Below are 12,788 nucleotides of genomic sequence, written 5' to 3'. Positions count from 1 at the left end.
CTCCGCGGCTGCCTGGATCGGTCTGAGGGAGGATAATACAACCCTCACCCTGGAGCGCTTTGGAAACCGTTGTATTTTTGTTCCTTCAGAGCTGCTAAAGGGAGGGAGGGAATGACATTTCGTAGTATTCTACCTCCTGCCGTGGGTGAGCTCTACCGATAAAGGCTCGTCATTTGTTTCCGATGCTCTAACAGCGCTTGTGGAAACCTGATGATACAAAATCTCAGCCTTCTCGGTAGCTGTCGTTGGAATTACCCCATCTACCCGGGGACTGAAAAATCCCCTCTACAGAAGAAAATGTAGCATTGTGGTAGTCTAAAATATACTGCCATATAGGCTTTCTGTAGGTAGGTAGCATGCTGGTCCCTGGATTAAAAAACATAAATGTTTTTATGAATAGGCATGTTCATTGGCTACATGGTTTCTACAAACCATTCAGTGTGTTTCTTCTATCAGAATTTCACTGCCTGGGTGAAGGTAGACCTTTGTTTATACCCTATGTATGTACTGTCCATATTTATAGTAGGGTTTGGACTTCATTCAATTTAAGTTACATAATGATTAAGATACAATAGGCAGTATATATACATTTTCTTTGACATTTTAGTTCACTGCAGGTAAGACTGACTCTAGCAATACTGCCAAAATTGTCACTTTTTCCATCTTTGTGTAAGAAAGGAAGTGTCCATAGCATCAGGTGGAGACAACACTCCTTAGCAAATACATAGTCATCAAGACCTTGCTATTAAAAGGACACCTAAGTGAAGGATTTCAGTGACCCCATCCTGTAGCTCTGAGGAGGTGCCAGGATTGGTTTAGAAGAGGAAGAATAGCAGCAAGACTGGGCAGGCTTGGGGGGGGGAAATCCTGTCTGGTGATGTTTTGCATTAAAAACACCTAGAGTTCGAGTTTGCTCAGCTGGCGAGTCTGTCCAAGTTAGAGCAGAGCTAGCACCAAGCCTTAGAGGCTGGGCAAGGTCTGCAAAACTGAACATGCCACCAAGCCTGGCGCGCGATCTTCCAGGGAGTTTTAGTAGAAACTTTCAGGGGAGCAGGGTCAGTGAGTACATGCCACTTGTGAGATTTGTTTGTTCTCTGATCACTGAGATGTGCTAGCAAAACTCTGGAAGTCTTTCCCAGAGAGATGAGGTGCAATACAGAAAAAATAGTTTGTTTCTGGTTCTTAAAAGCTCTGTCTATTCTGTTCAAACAACTGATAAATCTGATACAACTGATAAACTCTCTCTTCCTTCAGGCTTAGTGGAACTTACAGCTGGCTTGTTATAATTTTTTTTCCCCAAAGAATGCTTCTGCAGGCAGCTCTCACCACAGCATCCGAATTGCTCTTGCCTCCTTTCTCAGCTGGACGCTGTCTCTGGAGCTCAGCAGGTTGCCCTCACTCAGACATATGCAGACAGTAAAACATCTTCAGCTCGAGATGAGGGAGAGGTGCTGTTTGGAGCAGCACGCTTCAGCCTGAACATTTCCATTCGCTTCAGCATTTTGAGATGTCCCATTGCCTCAACGTTGCCATATCGCATATATTTATTAATACTCAGCCTTTTTTCTTTCTAAGTGAAAGTTAATTGGCAAATTCTGGCTTGCCATTCGAAGCAAGGCGAGAGGTCAAGGTGTGCAATAGCTTTCTTGCCAACATTTGGGATTTTGCCAGATGGTTTGCTACTGTCACTTTTAGAAAAGAATCTTGATCTTATGTGACTTCCTTGAGCTTCACATAACTACATGTGCAAGTAAAATGTATTCCACGATGCTACTGTATTTAAAGCTACCTGCTGAAGGATATTTCAGCCAGTGTTTTACTCCGTCTGTTGTTGTTATATAAACAGCACGTTGGGCAGGGTCTGTCTGGTCTCAGCTCAGAGGAGGAATGCAAGCTGAGATATCTGGTGAAGGGAGCAGTGACTGGAAGTATGTCAGTGCAGTGGGATTCCACTGCAGACCACCCTGATGGTGTCTGCTCTACCTGAATACAGACCTGCTGCTCCCCACAGGCAGAGCTGGGAGCCAGAAAGGGAAGCACTTAAAGTTGTAAGCCACTTCAGCTTCATCAGAGTAGACATACATGCAGTCTAAAAATGAATTTTTGGATGTTTTCAGGGTTCACTTCTATTAATTCGTCATGTTATTGCGTAATGTCTTCTGACCCAGCAATGCTCACAGCTCTTGGAACTAAGCAATGATTGCCTCTGAAAGGACTTTACGTGTTTGTCTGTTATTGCTATAGTAAGTTTTATCATTTTTAGGAATAAGATTTTTTTTACCTAATTGGTGTCTGAATATTATAAACATGTATGCATGATAAAAAACAGGCTGTAGTTTACTTTGTTGAGTTTTGCTGCTTTTAGTCTTACCAGGACTTACCAGGATATGAGCACCTTAAGAGAAAATATTTTTGATTTCCTATCTGTAGTGGGCATCTTCTTCTTGTGGTTATTGCTGGAGTAGTAGCACTGGGTATTTGATTTCTTGGATTTTATAATAAATCTTTGGAACATGTTGTTTTAACTCACATTTTAGTAGGGAGAAATGTGTGTTTACTTTGTAACAAGAATATTAACTTCAAACCAAAATAAACTTTCCAATATTAAATTGTGGAGATAATTTAAGATGTGCAACAGTGCTCTGTGGGATAATGTGAAAATAAATTGCTTAGGGCATTTCAGAGTAGATTTAATCCTATTGTAATTGTAGATTTTTGTGCAATCCCATAGCTTCCTATGTTTTTTTAATCTATAATTTTCTGGCTATATGGAAAAGATATGGAAGGAATTTCATTATTTTGAATTTTTTCTTCACTATTATGCAATTAGAGGCATCATATTGCATGCTATAATAGATACATTGCTCAGTCATGCTCAAATTAAATCTAAGTAAAATGCATATATATGACTAAAGAAAGAAATTGAATGGAGAAGCTCAACAACTCAAGTGTTTATTGAACAGGACTCGGAGGTTTCTTATCTTGGTTACTGTACGATGTCAGTCCCAGTATAGCTTCCCATACCACTAAATACCATAAAAGCCTTAGAGAGAGTATGCATCAGTCAAGATATTAAAAATACATTAAGCTTAAACCTGCCTGTATTCTTCATAAAACCTGGGAGGACAGCAAAGGCTATTTTGCTTTTAGTCCGCCCCAGTGCTTGCTACAGCACATGCCGAAATTTCAGCGCAAGTCACACATTGGCATCTTCCTGAGTTTTCACTTGTTTGCTGTGCAATAAATTCCTTCTTCCAAGTCTGGAGGGCTGGAGTTTCTTAAAGGATGAGTTTCTTAAAGGGTGTGTTTCTTAAGCTACTTTTGTTCACCAGCATGAGAACATGATGATGTTAACTGCATAATCAGAAAACAAAGAATGTTATTTTGAACACACCTCTTCGTGGACTATGGTATGAACAATAGGGAAACAATAAAAAAAAAAGTCTCAGGCCACTAAAATCAGTGGGGTTTTTAATTTATTTGTTTCTAATGCAGGAAATCTATATTTAGCCATAATGATAGATCAGCTGCGACTTAGGTGTCTGGCTTCTATACATCCCTATTCCTCCTCTGGATAACTATAAAGAGTAGTCAGTAGCATCACTGTTGGCACCAGCAAGAGAGTCAGAACAACAATCTATTAGCTAATAAATAATATATGTAATGCTGGTATAATGCAGCTCTGAGCATTTAGGAATAAGCTGTGATAAACAGCACTTGAACTCTTTACAAGGAACAGTGGCAATTGACCAATTTACCTCTCATAGTACCATGCCAGGGAAGCACAGGACGCTGTAAAATTGTGTGAGGGCATTTACAGTCCAAGCCAAGGCAGAGGGGCTGAACAGCTCTCTTACCACAGCACCAGCACGTGATGCAGAAGCCCCTAGGTTTGTCAGTGCTTCTCCTTAGGAAATCAGACTTGCTATTGCAGGGTGTTTTTCATGCTGCCATCATATTCAGGTACTAGTTTGTTAGGAAATAAGCGTCAGCCCTTTAGGTAAAACCACGTTACAAGGAAATGAATGCAAAGCTGTGCTGGTAATTAAGTGAACAAAGCTCTCAAACGTAATCTTCTTTGATGACACTGGAGATGAGCTTCTCCCCCTGATTGCCTAACAAGTTAAGAAATAGAAATCAGTTATGGCAGTACAGTCCAAATACAGAATAAATTTGCCTCAGAGCATTAATAAGGCAGTTCATAAAATAATATTTCAGAGTACATCATCAATAGTTAACTTATAGAAAATTAGCTGTATTTTCAATATAGAGATTAAAATTAGTCAAATGCGAGAACTCAAAATGAAGCCATAATGCTTCTTTTTACAAAATTTTCAATTGTGTCATTTGCCATCTTAAGGTATGAGGATTTGGTTTACCTGCAAGGTTGTTGACCTCATCTCACATGGATGTACTCTCAGATGACAGAATAATCCTGCTATAATTTATAGCTATACATTCAGTATAAATTTGCATATACCAGAGACATTTTTGAGCAGAAAGTGCTGGCAAGCTGCAGAAGCTAGAAGAATCCCACTAATGTATTTAAGCAGACTCAAAACAGTGAATAGGCTTAATTAGCCTTGAAATCACACAACTATGAATGACAGTATTGTACGTGCTTTTCCAGTGGTTGGTGAGATTAATAGCACACAGAGTTGCTCTACCTTGACAGGAGTGCCATCTATAAGGTCTTGCTTTCTGGAATATTTCCATCTCATGCTTTCTTCATTCTTATTATTGTTGACATAGAGCAAACCTCTTAAATGGGTAAGCTTTATACTTGAATTTATTCTCAGGACTAGCCTGGCTACTGATAGTCACTTTAGTCCCTATTTAGGCATGTCACTAAAGTAGCACTAGCAGTGCTGTGTATCTTCTGCTACTTCTGAACTAAAGAAGGGATGAGATTGTTTATAGATAACCTAGGCAGAAGCAAAAATATCTTGCTTTTGCTCAGTAACCTTATGGTTAGGGTACTGATGGAGAAAAATTGAGCTTTTAGGCGATTTGTAGATTAACATGATGCAAATAAATATTTCACGTCTTGTGATCCAAAATTACCACCTGCCAAAGGACTGGTCACACCCCTCAGTTACAGACTCATTTGTGTCTGTTGTCTTCCAAGTATAGGCTGCCTCATTTTTGCTCAGTAGGAATGAGGATGATCTCCATCACTGCAGCCATCCTGGGGATTACTGATAGCAGCAGGAGCCTGGAAGATATAAACCACAAGTTTGAATCACCAGGGATGAATGTGATCCTTCAGTGAATGTTTAATGACCAAGCAGTGACATCAAAGTGGAACCAAGGCCACCACCTCAAGGTGTATTTGAAAAGAGTAGGCCTTGTTCAGTTCTTTTGAAGGACTATTTTATGTACCTCTTGTAAGAGGAGGTTTCCAGGCTTAGAATATCGTGTGGGTGGGTTGTGTCCCTTTTGATCCTGCTTACAGGATCCTGGGCCTGGATGGGAGTTAAGAGCATCTTCTTGACTGTGAAGTATGGTGTTGATCCTTCCTTAGAGGTTCCCACACCCTTCTTTGAACTTGGGACTTGTGTGTTTAATATTAGAAACCCTGAACTAATGGCTCTGATGAAGCACATTTTTTAAGAGGATGCTGTGGCTTTTAAAAATACATTTTGGCTTGATAGAAGTAAATAAATTAATTTATAGTGGCAGTTTTATAAAAGTGTTCCTTTTAGCCTGTCTTGATTTCAGAATTATAGTAACAGTAGCATAGGGCTGTGCATGATAGTGAGTCCTCACTTTTTTTTATTGTCAGGTCAATTTGAGGGTCAAAAAATATCAATACTCCTGGTATCAGGTAGGACTAAAAGGCAGCGTAGCTTCTTCTCTACAGTGTTAAACTGGAGTTCCTAAGAACAGCTTTCCCTTACTGACCCCCAGACCAACAGTATCTTTGTGCAGTATGTGGAACCAAAACAGATAAGGTCAGGAAGCAAAGTTTTCTGCTTTCTGGGTGACTGCTTTTCTCAGATTGGCAAAATTAGACATTGGATTGTCCTAGGCCCTGCACAGCAGTTTGTAGTGGTCATTCAGGATGTTTTTCAAAGGCATTCCATAGTTGAAGACATCAAAATGTTGAAGGGTTAGATTCTTCAGAAACAAGATTAGACAGAAATTTGTCTTAATTTTTAATGATAAAAGCTTTTTGTAAGGACTTGCTGATGCTGTGACCTCAGGGACATTTCCAGCTATGTACAAAGGCACTTGCCAAAAATTGAGCCACCCAAAAACCAAGGCCTTGATTCATTCCTTCATTCCTTCGGGGCTTCTGTAAAGCACCAGCAAAAGGAATCTGAGCTAGGATCCTAATGGATTGAGACAAACATCTCTTGAGTAAATTTCCCCCTTTCAAACTGTATTCTTTGGCCATGTCTATTCCTGCCTGTTGTCCAGATAGGTCTAGGCCTACCATTTACCTTGGTTGAATTAGGGAACAGACCAATTATAAATGGTTGAAAATGAAATTTTTGACAGAAGCAGCAATTGAACAGAAATGTTTTCATTTCCAAAGAAGTCACCTAAGAATACAACTGTTCTTTCCTTAATTGTAGATTTGGGATGGTGGCATTGCATGTTTTTCTTTGTTAGAAAACTCAACATTATACCAGGATTCTGGCCAAAATGCAATATCCAGAATTTTGGGTGCAGTTTATTTCAAAAAGAAACTTTCTTTTCAGGGGTAAAATCTGATTCTTTTGTAAGATTTGCCTCATTGCTTCAGACATCATTCTCTATGTATATAGGATAATATTATATGTTGAGTAATATTTCCCTGCCTAGAAACCTAGAATCATCATTCAGTACTACACTGTGCAAGCTTTTCTTCAGGAGAACAAAAAGACATCTGTGGAGTTCTTCACTGCTTTCAGATACTTGGCAGCACTGTTATTGGTAGGGAGCAGTGGAAGATTGAAGGGTTAGAGAAGCTAACATATTTAAAATAACCCTAAAACTAATTGCTTTAGAACAACTGGTTACACTAGTGCCTCCTCATAGAAAAAAATGATGTGTTAATAATCTCCTCCATCATCTTAATGCACTGCAATGCAATTAGGAGATTATGAAGTAGTGGACAAATAAATTGCAATTCAATGCTCTAATTTATTAATATTAATATACTTACTATTATTAGTATATGTATACGTAACATCTGTAGACCCTCAAAGAATTCTTGGAAGCACCAATCAAACTTGTGGATCCAGAGTGCTAGCTGGGATATAAATATGTAGTCTGGTTTAGACCTGACATGAGGACCTTGCATAATCACATTTCTGTAATATCTCGTTGTTTGACATTAAAGAAAATGATCTGCTATTCGGCCTTGTACTTCTCTATGACAGCTCATCTCCTCAGAAGTTTCCAGGGGAGGCTAAATAAGAAGTGAAAGACAATATCTTTGGCAAAAGCAATAACAGCCCTTAGCAACCAATTGTAAACATGAATAGTAAAGTGCAGACATGATCAACAATTACTTCCTAAACAAGAGATGTTTCAACCTGCAATGGAAATGGAAAGGTTTTTTTAAACTGAGCAGGAACGCATCAGGATTTTTTTTAAGGATCATATAGCCACACTTGTCACAAGCACCAACAGCAGAGCTGCTAGTAAGGAAAGACAGAGAACCGGAGCTGAGCTGGAATAAAGTCTGGTGGGGATCTTGGTTCAGCACTGGATGGGCTACAAAGCCGTGTTCAGTACTCTCTTGAGACCTCAGTGCAGGCTGAGGGGGTGCTACAATCCCAGTGCTCAGATCCAGACTTGTGAAGAGGTACTTCTCAAAAAGACCACTTGAGTCCTAAATTCCATGAGTCTTGAAGTAAAATTACCCTGAATGCTCTCAAGAGCGTTCAGCTTTTAGTAAAGCAGTCTGCGTCACCTGTAGTATGTCTAGAGCCCACCCACGTGGCTTTACCTTGTGTAGGAGCTTCAGTAAGTGATTACAAGTGCTATTGGGGTAGTTAGAAAACTCAGATAAGCCGAAACTGCCAAGCTTGTGTGACTGCAAGACTTTAAAAACGTTTTATCAGTTATACTTTCCCTCTTTTTCTGTCTTCTGTCACCTTACCTATTTCTGTCTGGGTTTTCTTATCCAAGGCTCTTAGGAAATATATAGAGTCTCAGAGTCTGCTGCTCCTTAGTGAAGTTCAGCTCATCCATCTAAAAGACACTTCTGTGCTCAAGATGGTGAGAACAGCGAGTTAGCAGACAGACTGATTTAGTTGATCTGAAAAGTTCGTCTATAAAAGGCCTCATCTTTTTTGAGTGTTTCCTGCAGATCCACAAGACTTTGTGTAGCCAAATTTTAAATTTTCACATACCAGAAATAAATAATCTGTGAGGTCTTTTATGAAATAGAAATAATCATCATTTCAGACCAGTTAGCCAACAGCCCCAAGAGCTGATTTTGCAGGATTTGCTCTCAAAGATTTGGAAGATCTTACTTCTCATAAAGCAACCCATCTCTAGCTGTTAGCAGAGCTCTCAAGGCAACAGGTGGGATTTGGTATTAGTTCATGGAAAGACTCAGCTCTCCAGTAATGGCTCTGACCACGGCTGTAGTCTGGCAAGAGCCAACCATTGCTCACAGAGAAGCTGTGTTACAGGGAAGACAGGCTAAGGCTCCATCTTTTCCCCCTCAGACCACGTTGCTTCAAGTGGTTTCACCCACTGAACCCTCTGAGGACTCAAGCTGAGAGCTGGCATCAGTAGTTTGGATAATCAAAGCTCAGCTACTTCTCTCCTGTGCATGCATGAATGTATTCTCAGATATGAATCTGAGACATACAAAGGATGCTCAGGAATACTTTGACATGTTTCCTGACACCTCCCGAATTTAGCTTGCCAATCCTTAACTATATGAGATGTGACTTCTGTAAAGGTGGGAAATGGAAATAACGAACAACTCATTTGAGAGGGATGCTTTTATGCAGAGTTTTAGCTAGCACCTCAGCCATCTTTTTAAAAACTGAAATTAAGGGAAACTTCTAGTAAAAGATCCCACAGCACACCATTAAGAAACTGCAGGTTTTCATATTTTGAAACAAAGAGGAGACATTTGAGAGCTAATGCTCAGAGAGCTCTCTACGGCAGCAGAGAGATTATAACAAAGCACATGCTGAAAGAAAAGAATCATACAATCAAATAAGCTGGCAAAAATCTGTGTGCTGAGTAAAAATGTGTTGGTTTGTCACAACTAAGTTGCTTCATCTTTTCTTGGCTCACTTGCTGGATCCCAGGTGGTAGGCTGTAGGAGTCAGATGTTGAAGTGGGCGCAGGCTTTCCAGGGCTCTTTAAAATCACAGAGTATCTCCAGTTCTCCAGACAGAAGGGACAATAAGGATCTTCAAATTCAACTCCATGCTCCTCGCAGGGTTACCTAAAACTAAAAACTAAACCATATGACTAAAAACATTGACCAGACACTCCTTGACCTCTGAAAGGCTTGGTGTCATGACCACTTCCCTGGAGAGTCTGTTCCAGTGCTCAACCATCCTCTGGGTGAATAACGTTTTCCTAATATTCGTTCTGAATTTCCCCTGACATTACACTTACAAAACCTAAAGCTAGTTTTTCCATAAAGTGTTACATATCTGCATTATATACAGCCTGACGCTCTGGTAAGTCAGTTTTAACAGCCAAACTAGTAAATGCAACAATTGTCTCCCCAGATTTTTCTTGATTTCAGTGAGCATTTTTGCATGTGAAGAAAACCAGCACATTGATCTTAGATTCTCCAGACCTGAAAAGAAAAATACTTTGAATGGGATCACTATTTAATAATCTGTTTAATGTTTAATAATTTCACAATCTCTCCTTTTTTAATCCAGAGCTTTCTCGAACTTTTAAAAAAGTAATTAAACATCAGTACATTTAGAACCAGACTTTTTTTAAAAGCATTCAAGACACTTTCAGTAAACAGTGAAAAACTCCTCTATTTGTTTTCAAAGCAAGGAAATTAATTAATACAAATTTTTCTTGAAAACAACTTGACAAATTTTGACAAATAGATATCTTCTGACAAAAACAGTTGAAGTTTGTCTATTAAAAGTCAGAAGAAAGCAAAATTGTTCCCTTTTCCTGGGGTCCTTATGATACAGCCTCTACTTAGGTACCATGTACTTTTTTTTTCACTGCTTTAAATGCAGTAAAGTGTGTTTATGTACTGTAACTTCCCCATCATCTTTGGTGAAATTTGTATGGCAAAGATTGGGAGAGATGTTTATGACTAAGGCATGCAAGAGTGGCTTGGATGTGAATCCTTTTGGAAGAGAGGTCTTGCACATAGAAGGGACTAGCGTTGCTCAGGCCAGCTGGCACGGCGACCTCCCTGTATGCAGTTACACTCTCCTGGACTCCAAAGCAGGTGGCTGGAAACAAACCACTTATTAGGGGCAGACCTTGAAGCATGTGGACTCTCCAGCCATCCTTGCAAACGACTTGGGAGAGTCCTAACTGTGCCGTGGCAGGCGATGCTCCGGCAACGTGACAGCACAGACAACTGGGCTCCTCAGCCTGAGAGTTTAATCTGCTCACGTAGGCATGCCCATTAAAAGTGCTGAAAATGCTGAGGACTCTGTAAAAAGCAGATATCTCAATCTGAGCAGCCAAAATTGTTGGATACCTCAGGCATCTACGACCTTCATTTCTCCATTATAAAGCAGCGGTAATAATGGCCTCCTACTGAAGGGGATACCCTGGAAGCACTTGGGTAGGATAGGGAGAGCTCCCTGAGGGAAATCCAGCACTTTGCGTGTAATTTAGGCCTTGCAGCACAAAATGCTGAATAACATCAGAGGCCAAATGCTGAATGAGAAAGATGAAAAGACATGGTAAATAATTGCCTGTTCATGTAAAGAAGAAGGGATTGAGGGGGGAATCACACCATTAACAGCTGCATGCCTGTGTTGAGGGGGAGGGCACTTAACCTTCCTTCTGGCCTTCCCTAGCTTTTTGAGTGGCAGTCTTTGAAGTTTTCACTTTTATTTAATGCAAAGAATTGGCTTTGAATTGAAGAGTTTTATGTAATACCACAGGTATTTTGCTACAAAGTAATTTTATTATTTCACGGGAAGAATGTAGGGTTTATCTAGATTTGCTCTTATATATGGGGGTAGAACTTGTGTTTTTCTCTACCAATTGCTAAGAGTACTGGTGAGCACCACGCTGGCTTTGCCTACCTCCCAAGGGGTAGTTACAGTTCTCACTAGCCCGTGGTGGACAAGGTGCATGGTGGCATTGCATACAGCCTAAAGGTTAAGGCAATAAGCTAAGCTGAAAAGTATTTTAAGCCTTCTCAGGAAAAAAAATCTTCTGAGTTAGTTGCAGAGGCTAAAATCCAGAAAGGTAACTTAATGAATTGTAAAGGTAACCTCGATTGTATCATTTTGTTATAATGAAAGATCTGGTGATTTTGTATTAAATTGATAATGTGGATTTTCCAGTTAGAAATGTTATATAGTAACATACAGATGATTTCCTTTTGTGACAAGGTAACCCACCTAGTTGATCAGGGGAAGCCAGTGCGTGTAACCTTTTTAGATTTCAGTAAGGCTTTTGGTACAGTCTCTCACAGAATCCTTCTGGACAAAATGTCCAGCCCTGTTGAGGGGGAGGGCACTTAACCTTCCTTCTGGCCTTCCCTAGCTTTTTGAGTGGCAGTCTTTGAAGTTTTCACTTTTATTTAATGCAAAGAATTGGCTTTGAATTGAAGAGTTTTATGTAATACCACAGGTATTTTGCTACAAAGTAATTTTATTATTTCACGGGAAGAATGTAGAGTTTATCTAGATTTGCTCTTATATATGGGGGTAGAACTTGTGTTTTTCTCTACCAATTGCTAAGAGTACTGGTGAGCACCAGGCTGGCTTTGCCTACCTCCCAAGGGGTAGTTACAGTTCTCACTAGCCCGTGGTGGACAAGGTGCATGGTGGCATTGCATACAGCCTAAAGGTTAAGGCAATAAGCTAAGCTGAAAAGTATTTTAAGCCTTCTCAGGAAAAAAAATCTTCTGAGTTAGTTGCAGAGGCTAAAATCCAGAAAGGTAACTTAATGAATTGTAAAGGTAACCTCGATTGTATCATTTTGTTATAATGAAAGATCTGGTGATTTTGTATTAAATTGATAATGTGGATTTTCCAGTTAGAAATGTTATATAGTAACATACAGATGATTTCCTTTTGTGACAAGGTAACCCACCTAGTTGATCAGGGGAAGCCAGTGCGTGTAACCTTTTTAGATTTCAGTAAGGCTTTTGGTACAGTCTCTCACAGAATCCTTCTGGACAAAATGTCCAGCCCACAGCTGGATAAACACATCGTGGGATGGGTGAGTGCCTGGCTCATGGGTCAGGCACAAAGGGTTACAGTGAATGACATCAGGCTGGTGGCCTATCACTTGTGGGATTCTGCAGGGCTCCATCCTTGGCCCAGTCCTCTTCAACATCTTCATAAATTAATTGGGTGCAGGACTGGAAGGGATACTAAGAAAGTTGGCAGGTGATATGAAACTGGGAGGAGCTGTTGACTCCCTTGAGGGCAGGGAGGCCAGGCAGAAAGACCTTGACAAATCAGAGAGCTTGGGCAATCACCAACCATATGAAGTGTAACAAGGACCAGTGCCCAGATTCTCCATCTGGAATGGGACAACTCTGGCTGGGTGTGCAGACCAGGGTTGAGGTGCTGGAAGGCAGTGCCACGAAAAGGGACCTGGGGGTCCTGGTTGTTGGCAAACTGAGTATGAGTCAGCAGTGCCCTGGCAGC

The sequence above is a fragment of the Corvus brachyrhynchos genome, unplaced genomic scaffold (genome assembly GCF_000691975.1).
Source record: "Corvus brachyrhynchos isolate BGI_N302 unplaced genomic scaffold, ASM69197v1 scaffold633, whole genome shotgun sequence".
Classification (NCBI taxonomy): Eukaryota; Metazoa; Chordata; class Aves; order Passeriformes; family Corvidae; genus Corvus; species Corvus brachyrhynchos.
This window is presented reverse-complemented; position numbering follows the sequence as displayed.